Here is a 10,257-nt window from a genome sequence, read left to right on the forward strand (position 1 = left end):
CTCTGGACAAGGAAAGTCCAGAAGATTGCCCACTTTGCTCCAAAGATATGTTCCTCATAAGAAGACCCACAAGTTCTAAAGAGATTTTGTAGGCGTTCTATGAGTCTGAGCAACAGCAGTAGCCATGGAAGAGATAGCAAGCTCACAGCCACAAGCTCACAGCCTGCATAAAGACATTGCCTTCACAAACAACCCCCCCCCTTCCCACTTTCTTAAATAAATTTGGAAGACAATTATCTTAAAGTTAAAGAGATATTCAGATGAGCAGTGCAATCAAGCCACCCAGTGAGTGATCCTTCACCCCAGATTAAGAATGAACCAATTTAAAGGATTTAAAAATAATTAAGGGCAAAAAAGTTGCCAAAGGTTTAAATAAAGAAAGTTTAAAATGAACTAAGGGGATGGATGAATTTAAAATTATTGACTTTAAAGAATTTTTGAAACAATTAAGTAATTAATCTATATTTTCATGGGAGAGTTTTGTATAGATTAATTGGAAATGATTGGTTAGCTCTGCAAAACAAAAGATAAAGGAAAGTTGCTAAAGGCCATCTGAGTGTAGAACTACAGAATGTTGAATGGAACTAAAGACTTAATCATCCAGAGAAAGCAAGGGTCCTCTTTGTCTATTGAAATGGCTATTACTAGAAAAGGAGTAAAACTTATAGAAATGACAGAAAAAGGATTACACTTGAGATATTCAAAAGAATCTTTGAGGAATTGGGAAAGAACTTTAACAGCTACAATAACAGCATCAGTAACTGCTTATGTGAATGCAACATTTAAAAGAGACTATGAAAGAAGAGATGAAAAATAAAATTGAATAATCTGCAGGATTACTGAGTGGAAAGGTGAAGTGAAGGTGGCAGTTTTGGAAAACAAAACAGAAATTACAGGGATAAAATACAAATATTAAGTCAAGAGCCCAAAAAATGTAGATAACGGACTATTACTGGACTTACAAGATAAAAAGTCATGTTTGAGACTAAAGGTTTTCACTTGGTGAAAACAGGAAGAAGATCACTTTGAAACCTTTGAAAAATTAGAATGGGAGGAATGGTTATCAGGTCCTACAATAACATCTTAATGTCAAGTTAAGGATTAAGAAAGCTAGAATATTATATAAAAGAAAAAGAAAATCGGCTGTTTGTTCAGGGATAGATAATAAGTAGTTTTACAAAAAATACTGGAAACCCTTTCTGGACTTTTTGTTGAAAATGGATAGAAATGAGTTAATGACTTTTGGATTTGCCAATTGAAAATGGTTGGGTATGGGAAGAAATGATCTATGTACTGTAATTTAATTTCAAAGTGGGAGGAATACATTATGTTTGTAACTGTTGGAAAGAAAATCAAACGTCACTTCTTCAAATACCTTTCCTTTTTTTTTTAGTCTTTCTCCACCTCTATTTTTCCCTTCTATTTTTCTTTTGTCTATTTCTTTTTTTTCTTTTAAACATATTTTGTATTATCTTTAAAACTATTTAAATGTTTCAATAAAAATACTGGTAAGAATTAAATGGCAAAGCCGCTTTTTCAGCAAAATTTGGTTGTTAGGAATGGGATCTGGGGCTGAGTGAGCAAGAGCTCCCTATTCTGCCTTTAAGGCCAAGATTCCCAGCACCAACTTGATTTGGAGATTTGCCCCTATGTACCCAGATCCTGTTTTTCTATTAACAGCAAGATTTAAGGAAATCAATTGCAAGAATGAGGAAGGATGCTGAAACAGTGCTTGTCCCTTTGTTATTACCATCCATGGTATGAGTGATATTAAGTAAACAGTTGCTGGAGAAAAGAAATATTTCTGAAGGAGCTATGACAGCCACTTAGGCAGGAATGGGGATTCTCACATCCTAAACATGTCCCTGAGCATTCTCATTCTCAAATACCAAAATTAATATTCATATTATTGACCCATGGAAATCCCTGATACTAACCCCTTTTTTCAGATGTAGTTGGTTTGCCTCCCAATAGCTGAGTTGCAGAATATCAAACAAACAAATCTTAGCCAACAATTCATCACCATATCAGAAAAAGCTTTACCTGATCCAGTTTTGTGCATGGCATGTCTTGAATTTGCCAAACAATGCAAGATTTCAAAGACAGAGGCTGGACTGAGCTAACAGAAAGGGATTGATCTTGGAAGATCCTGGATCTTAATGGGTGGAGGCTTCTGCTGTCTCTGTTTCAAGGAAGAAAAGGCACACAGGAAAAAAAATGCCGTTTAACAAATCCTAGATTTGGGCTTTGGTTTTGAAAGGACAATATGTTTCCTTCAGTTTTGTAGCTTAGACAATAATTAGAGAAGAGCCAAGCTGGGGACTTTGATCAGGACTCATATAATACTGCTACCTTGGATCTGGTGTATTTCTTGGCTCTAGCGGTGAAATTGCACAGCTTGAGCAATTAATTCTCAAGCCTTTGACAAAGTCAGATGGATTCTAGTAATGGTCTGGTTCATTAATGTTTGCTTTGCCTTTGTACTACTTTTCTTAGAAAAAGGGGCCATACTTTTATACAGCTCTCAAACCCCAGAAGCCATGTTGCCAATTAGCCCAATGCAGGAGATGCTCTCAAATGCCACGGTCTTTACTCCGACCAGAGCCATAGTGATGTGCAAGATTAACTGGGCACAAATTGATGCAATCTTCCTGCTGTGCAGCTGAAAGATGGGAACGGAACGGTGTGAATCATACAGTTTCTGGTTGAAAGATTCTTTGGCCACTAGATTGCCTTGAGCAAAGTACATTTTTACCACCCAGTTGCTATTATCTGAATGTTGAGACTGACAGCCTTATAAGGTAAAATCCCCTTTAAGTCAAGCTCAACTCTTGGTGACTCATCTATGTGGTTTTCTTATCACGGGATATCTGTTACCATTGTATTTTTCTTGGATTTTTAAAAATTCCCTATCTAGGGTTCTACTGAGACTGTTCTAAAACTGTTCAAGAAAGTGTTTTTTAATATATAAATCAAAAGTAGCTATTTTGAACTGAATGCCTATTTAGTTATGTTACAGACAAGCACAGGGCCACATAAAGTATTCACGCACTAGATGCAATCTTGCTTTAAGTAAAGTACATAATAATATTTTAGTTATATGATGTCAGTTTTTCCCTAACCAAACAAGTCAAATACAGTGCAGTGCAAGGACTATGTGCTATTATTTCAGAATTACTCACTTATAAAATATCCAGATTATTTCTCCAAATCAACCTTATGTTCTTCTATACTACATTTGGTGACTAGTTAATTTTTTCCATTTTAAATTTTAAATTAACCATTAAGTTTCATTGCCATCCAGTTATTGCTATTCTACACTGGTTACAATTTCATTTTAATGATGTTTCTCATGGACATTTTAATTGATTGTCTGTTTTATTGGATGTCTATAAACCATCATGAATCCTGATTGGTTCAGCAGTATAAAATAAAATGAATAATAACTTAGGAAAGATATAAAATGTCTAGAACAAGCTATGGTCAAAGCTGCATTTGAACTCAATTGGGAACAAAGATTTGGACTTCCCCAAATTTTCAAGCATCCTTATCTCCTGACACTTTCTTGGTGTACCTGAACGGCTGCAAATGGAATGTATATAGATGGCTTCTGCTGCAGTTAGAATATATTTTATTTTAAATGTGTTTTAATACAGTTCCATGGAGACTTTCCCTATTTCTATTGCTACATTCTTTTTGGAAGGATTGACCTGCAGTCTCTCACTGTAAAAATAAATTCATGTGGCATTTTCAGTCAGAGTACATATCAAGCTTAAAATTCATTAAAGAAAGTCCTTTAATTTTTCATGCTCCAGAGTATTTACCCTTGAACTCATGCCAAAGAATTAACATTTAATTAAATCTTCACAGCATGGTGTTGGTTCCCTCAAATCCAATTTTAGCATGTTTACAGGAAATCCTTCTTATTGAGCTGCTTTCTCTTTAATTGTGGTTGCCTTTATCCACATTCCTGAGATTGCAAACATTTCTGCTGCAATAAATAGAAGCTGGCTAAACAATATAATCCCGAAACTAATAAGATAGAGAGGACTGGTATTTAAATGCTTTGTTTTTTTAGATAACATATTTATCTACTTGAAAGTAGCTTGAAACTTAGTGTTTGCATGTCACTGTGGTAGTTAATGAGATTTCAGATATGTTATCTTTTCTTTTTGCAACTACCCAGCTAAAGCCTTGAGATGGTCCCTGCTCTAAATTAGGATATTTATCTCTTTAGCTGAAACATGTAAATTACAATTTTAGGTTTTGCTGTGCAGAAGCACTAAACATGTAAGATTCCCTGCTGCAAGCATGAATAAGTAATCAAGACCATCTCCTCCTTTGCAGCTGGGAACTATCCCAGCTCTGCTCCTCCATTCCCTTTGAGCAACAGAATGTCCATCCCATGTAATACAGGTGGTCCTCGACTTACAACAGTTTGTTTAGTGACCATTCAAAGTTACAATGGCACTAAAAGAAAAAGTTAATTAGGACAATTTTTCACACTTATGACAGTTGCAGCATTCCCATGGTCGCCTGATCAAAATTCAGATCCTTGGGCAACTGACTCATATTTATGACGGTTGCAGTGTCATGTGACCACTTTTTGCGACCTTCTGACAAGCAAAGTCAATGGGGAACCCAGATTCACTTAACAAACCTGTTACTAATTTAACAACTGCAGTGATTCACTTAACATCTGCGGCAAGAAAGGTCATAAAATGGGGCAAAATCCACTTGACAAATGTCTCGCTTAGCAATAGAAATTTTGGGCTCAATTGAGGTAGGTTGAGGACTACCTGTAATAAAATCCAAGGTCTCTGGTGGAGATTTTTCCTCTCTTGAAACATCTTTACTTTCACTGCACATGCCTGGGATTTAAGGATGGAACTTCTGATCTAAATAAAAATCACGGGCTGTTTCATTGTCCCTTTGCTTTTCAAAAGGGACAGACTACAACTCCCAGAATTCAGGCTGGAAATTAGCACAGCTTCAGGCTAGAGCACCTGGTGGGTATCAACTTCAGAAAATGGCCATAGGCTATAGATTCTTTTCTTAGGCAGAAGAGAATCTAACATGATGCTAGAAGATAAAGAAACTACTAGACTGTGAATTCACATGCAGATTTCTTACAGAGAATTGAAAAGATTCTTTTCTTCCCAGCAAACTAGTTAATTGTTTCCCTTCCCAATAACATTTTTCTGATATTTTTCAGTATGGATATTGTTCTTTATAGCATAACAAACAAAACCAACAGCTTGAAATAGTATTAGAACATTGGAAAACTAAAGATCATCCTGGGCGGGTTTTTTTTAAAGATGCTGAAGGAAAATGTGGGAATGAAAGATCATGGTAATGGCATAAGAGTGGTACATTAAAAAAAGAAACAGGAGGAATGTTTTTTGCTGCCCAAGGAAAAGCAATAGGCATAAATATCACCAAGGTAAAAATGGAGAAGATCAGTTTGGATAGTAAATGTTTGTTGTGCTGAAATAGGGATCAAATAGTTGACTTTATAATAATTGCACATGGCAAAACTGGACAGATTAATGACAAAAAAAAGGCATGATGGAATTGGGAAGACATTACACTGGCCCTTATGTAGAAAGTACAGATCCACAAATAAAACCACAAATAGGATTTTAACATTTATATTATTGACACTTGGAACAACATCCCAAATATTATTGAAATTGAAAATAACCATTGTTGATTTATTGATAAAGCCATTCCAAGAGACGGCAAGGTAGAAGACAAGAAATTAGAAAACATTTTCAAATTACTGAGATTGGCAAACATTTGGAAGAATAGTGAAATCCATGGTTATGGGTGGCATAAGTGTGATTCCACATGGACTTGAAAACAATTTGGATTCCTAAAATTGGAACGGGAGCCAGTTTGGTATAATGGTTGAGGCATTAGGCTAGAAACTGGAGACTGTGAGTTCTAGTCCTGCCATAGGCACAAAACCAGTTGGGTGACTTTGGGCCAGTCACACTCTCTTAGCTCTAGGAAGGAGGCAGTGGCAAACCACTCCTGTAATCTTGCCAAGAAAACTGCAGGGACCTGTCCACCTTTGACAGCTGAACTGCAAACAAATAGCACTGTTGAGCACTTCATATGTAATTAGATGCTATTACAGTATATTGCAATTGTACAGGCCTTAAGTTATGAAGAAAAGTGGCCAACATTAGATGCAAAACACAATTAGGGGAATTGGAATAATAATAAAGGTGAAAGCTGTTTTAGTACTGAATATCATGCTCCCTTCGGTGTGGAATAATTTTCCAGTCTCATTCTTTGGATCACTCCACTTCCGAAGGATAGCTTCTCAAGACACATGTTCTGTTCTTGGCCTTTTATGTCCCCGCCATCTAAAGAGCAATGGAAGGGAGTTTTTTTGCACATTAATCAATTATTATTCAGTTCTTAAGAATGATCCAAATGGCATAGGACCCGGTTATCTCCGAGACCGCCTTCTGCCGCAGATCCCCTCCCTCAGACCGGTACGCTCCCACAGAGTGGGCCTCCTCAGGGTGCCGTCGGCCAAGCAATGTCGGCTGGCGACCCCCAGGGGGAGGGCCTTCTCTGTGGGTGCCCCTACCCTCTGGAACGAACTACCCCCCGAGATCCGGATGATTCNCCTAGGGAGGATTTTATTTGGGGTTTATCTTTTAACAATTTGACAGAGACACAACTTTAAAATTTGATTTAATTCGGTTTTATCGGGGGGGAATGTATTTATGTTTTGTTTTAAATATGTTGTGCGCCGCCCTGAGTCCCGTTGGGAGAAGGGCGGCATATAAATTAAATTTTTTATTATTATTATTATTATTATTATTATTATTATTATTATTATATACCTTCTCTATCGCTAATGCAAAAATCTGTGTTTCTCTATACTCCAAACACAAGCATTTTACAAGTGGGAAATTCAGTTACTTTCTAGCTAACATGCTTATTTTATAGTGCAGTGATGGCGAACCTCTTAGAGACTGAGTGCCCAAACTGCAACCCAAAACCCACTTATGCATTGTCGAGTGCTGGGTGGGTGTGGGCCATTGGCTGGGTGTGGCCCATTGGGTGGGCGTGGCCCATTGGGTGGGTCTGGCTGCCGTGGTAACGGCAGACTGGGTGGGACTAAAAAGTTCAATCAATCAATTCCAACTTTGCAAGATTTTTTTTTTCCCGCGAGAAGTTGAAATTGACTGATTGAACTTTTTTTTTTTTTGCACACGGCGGCGGCGGTTTAAAGCGAAAAGGTTTTATAAAACCCAGCTGAAGGCCTAGGACTGGGGTGACGGCGCGTGTGCCCACAGAGAGGGCTCTGAGTGCCGCCTCTGGCACCCGTGCCATAGGTTCGCCACCACTGTTATAGTGTATCCTGCAGAAGTGCCATAGCCTTATTGCTTGGTTTCTATAGCAGTTGGGTGTGCAGTACAATCTTATTATCAGTATGCATGTTTGTGTAAAGAAGCTAGCCATCACTTTTCTGCAAAAGGAGGTTTTAAAAGCATGGAATAGATATTTCCCAAATGAACATGAAAGTAAAAAAAAAAAAAAGTTCTAGTGCTCATTACTCAATGCCAAGTGCTGTTTCATGTCTATAACTTTGTTGTTGTTGTTGTTGTTGTTGTTGTTTTTCCCCCTTCAGTTGATAGTCCTTCCTTGTCTGCCTTACATATCCATTTTCCCCTTTTTAACAGTAGGCATGGTACTTTAGAACTATTGAATATTCCATAATACTGTACTAAGAATCAAATGCTTCCTGCCACTCAGTAATATTTAAAAAGTCTCCACATGTCATCTCCAGAGGTTTCTGTTAGGCTATTTAATACAAATTTGTGCAGAAATTAAACAAATTTTATTCAAAGAGTAAAACAAAATGTGTACATTTGATTAATTTGTCAAAGCAAATATTGCTTAATTAAGGAACTCAGTGATTACTTCCTAATTCATATATATTAACTATGATCAAATGTTGTTGCCTAACACATTAAAGGTTTTACTTATTTGATGATTTAGTTTTTGGAATTGGAAATCTTACAGTTTGAGTTATTAATTAAGGGATATAATAATTAAGGGGTATACTTCTCAGACTTAATTAAGCAGGAAATGTTAGAATTCTTGAGTTCAGCCGTTGATAGATGCAACGCACTCAGCAATTTTAATTATTTATGGTTTTAGTTTTAGGAGAAGATGAACTATCCATTGAAGTAAGAAGACCTGCTTCCAGAAGTTCACCAGAGGTCTGTTCTGAAGATCAAGCATCAAATGAAAGGGTACCACCAATTACAGTGTTTGATCTGTGATATATATAGGTGGTAGAAATGATTACTTGTAATCCTTGATTTATGATCGATCACTTAGCAACTATTCAAAGTTATGACAGATCTCCCCAGGGCTACTTACAACCTGGATTCAAAGTTTCAATGGCTGCCACCCCCACCCAGCAGTCACGTGTTCACATTTTGGACACTCGGCAACTGGTCTGCATTTACGGCTGTTCGCAGCATCCTGCAGTCACATAACCGTGACTTAGATTTATTTTTTTTTGCTGCCAGAAACCAGCATTTACTTGTGGTTTCCGGTAAAAAGTGCCCATTGTGAACAATGGATTCACTAAACAGCCTTGGTCTTTGCTTAATGACTGTAGCATTCACTTTATGACTGCCATGTTCACTTAAAGACCGCTGCAAAAAAGGTCATGAAATTGGGTGCGAACATTCTGTAACCTGGTTAAAGTCCGGCGTAACTTATAACCATCATTCTGGGATCAGTTATGATCCTAAAGTCAAAGACTACCCATACTTGTACAGGGTAATAGTATTCTTTGAAGGGATATTTTACTTGGGAAGCGGAATGAAGGAATGCCTTTTGAAGTGAAGTGAAGTGTGCTTCTCCACTTCTAGAAAACAGACCTTGTAATATGCCAAGGAGAGCTAGCTTGGGGTGGTGGTTGAGGCTCTAAGCTAGAAACCAGGAGACTGAGTCCTAGACCCATCTTAGGCACAAAACCAGCTGGGTGACCTTGGGCCAGTCTCAGCCTTGAAAAGGAGGCAATGGGAAACCACTTCCAAAATTTTGCCAAGAAAACTTCAGGAATTTTTCCAGGTAGTCACCAGCAGTCAACAACGCCAAGAGAGAAGCAAATCCATATTTTCTATAGAGAGACAGGATGTAGTGCTTCTCTATATGCTTTTGATATATATTTTTTGTTTTGCTAGAGGTTCCCTGTGAGCAGTCTTTTTTATCTCGCTGTGCAAGAGAGCAGTTTTGCTAACTCCTCTTACCCAAAACATGCAGAGACGTTCTTACAACATGCTATATTCAGTAGCAATGTAGCCACGTTCTCTTCATTGTACTGTTTTTGACTATTGAAAATTTGATACATCATTTGCTATGGAGGGAAAACTAATCCCAGAACGAAGACGAGAGCAACACTTTTTAGAAAAGTGGGTCCAGTCTTCATTACATAGAGTAGAAATGATTAAGTATTTTCACAGCACAGAGTAGACACATTGTACATTTTCCTTACCAAGAAAAGAGTTCTAAAAACTGGATCTGCAGATATATTGATAAAGCAGTGGACAGTGGCTTGTGCATATGATATAATCAACATACTTTACCCGTGATCAGATTTAATGCTGTATTGTAAATGTTTACTCTGAAAAAAGGACAAATTAAGACTTATGCAATTAGAAGACATGTGGTCTTATTAAAGCCAAATATGCCAGTCAAGCCAAGAGGGGCATTTAAAAGACTTAATGCCTAAGTCTAAATTTTTTTCATTAGGATAGATATATGTCCACCATATTTTGAAGTGGGATAAAGCTGGGCTTCCACTTTGAATAGACTCTTAACTTGAACAACTTTGTTTAGCAAGTCCTACTAACATTTACAGTATTCTGAAGTATTGTAATAAGATCTGCTACGTTCATTGAGACTTATTTTTAGGTAAGCATGCATTAACTACAGCCTTGATGTTGTTTAATATTATTTCTGTCTTTATTCTAAAATGTCTTACAGTTTTAAGTATTGCAGAACTTTAAAAAAAAACTCTTATATAATGTCTTTAAAGAATAAGAGTAAGAATATTGATTGTATATAATTATCAGTTAAATTCTGTTTTCTTTGATCTAATGACATACAATGAAATCAAGGTTGCTACACTTTAAAGAGGTGTACAGAAAAGGGAATTTCTCCTTCTCTTGAATTTCTGTACTGTAGAAGAAATTCTGGGATAATGCAGTTAGG

The sequence above is a fragment of the Protobothrops mucrosquamatus genome, unplaced genomic scaffold (assembly GCF_001527695.2).
Source record: "Protobothrops mucrosquamatus isolate PMUCROS unplaced genomic scaffold, P.Mucros_1.0 scaffold958, whole genome shotgun sequence".
Classification (NCBI taxonomy): Eukaryota; Metazoa; Chordata; class Lepidosauria; order Squamata; family Viperidae; genus Protobothrops; species Protobothrops mucrosquamatus.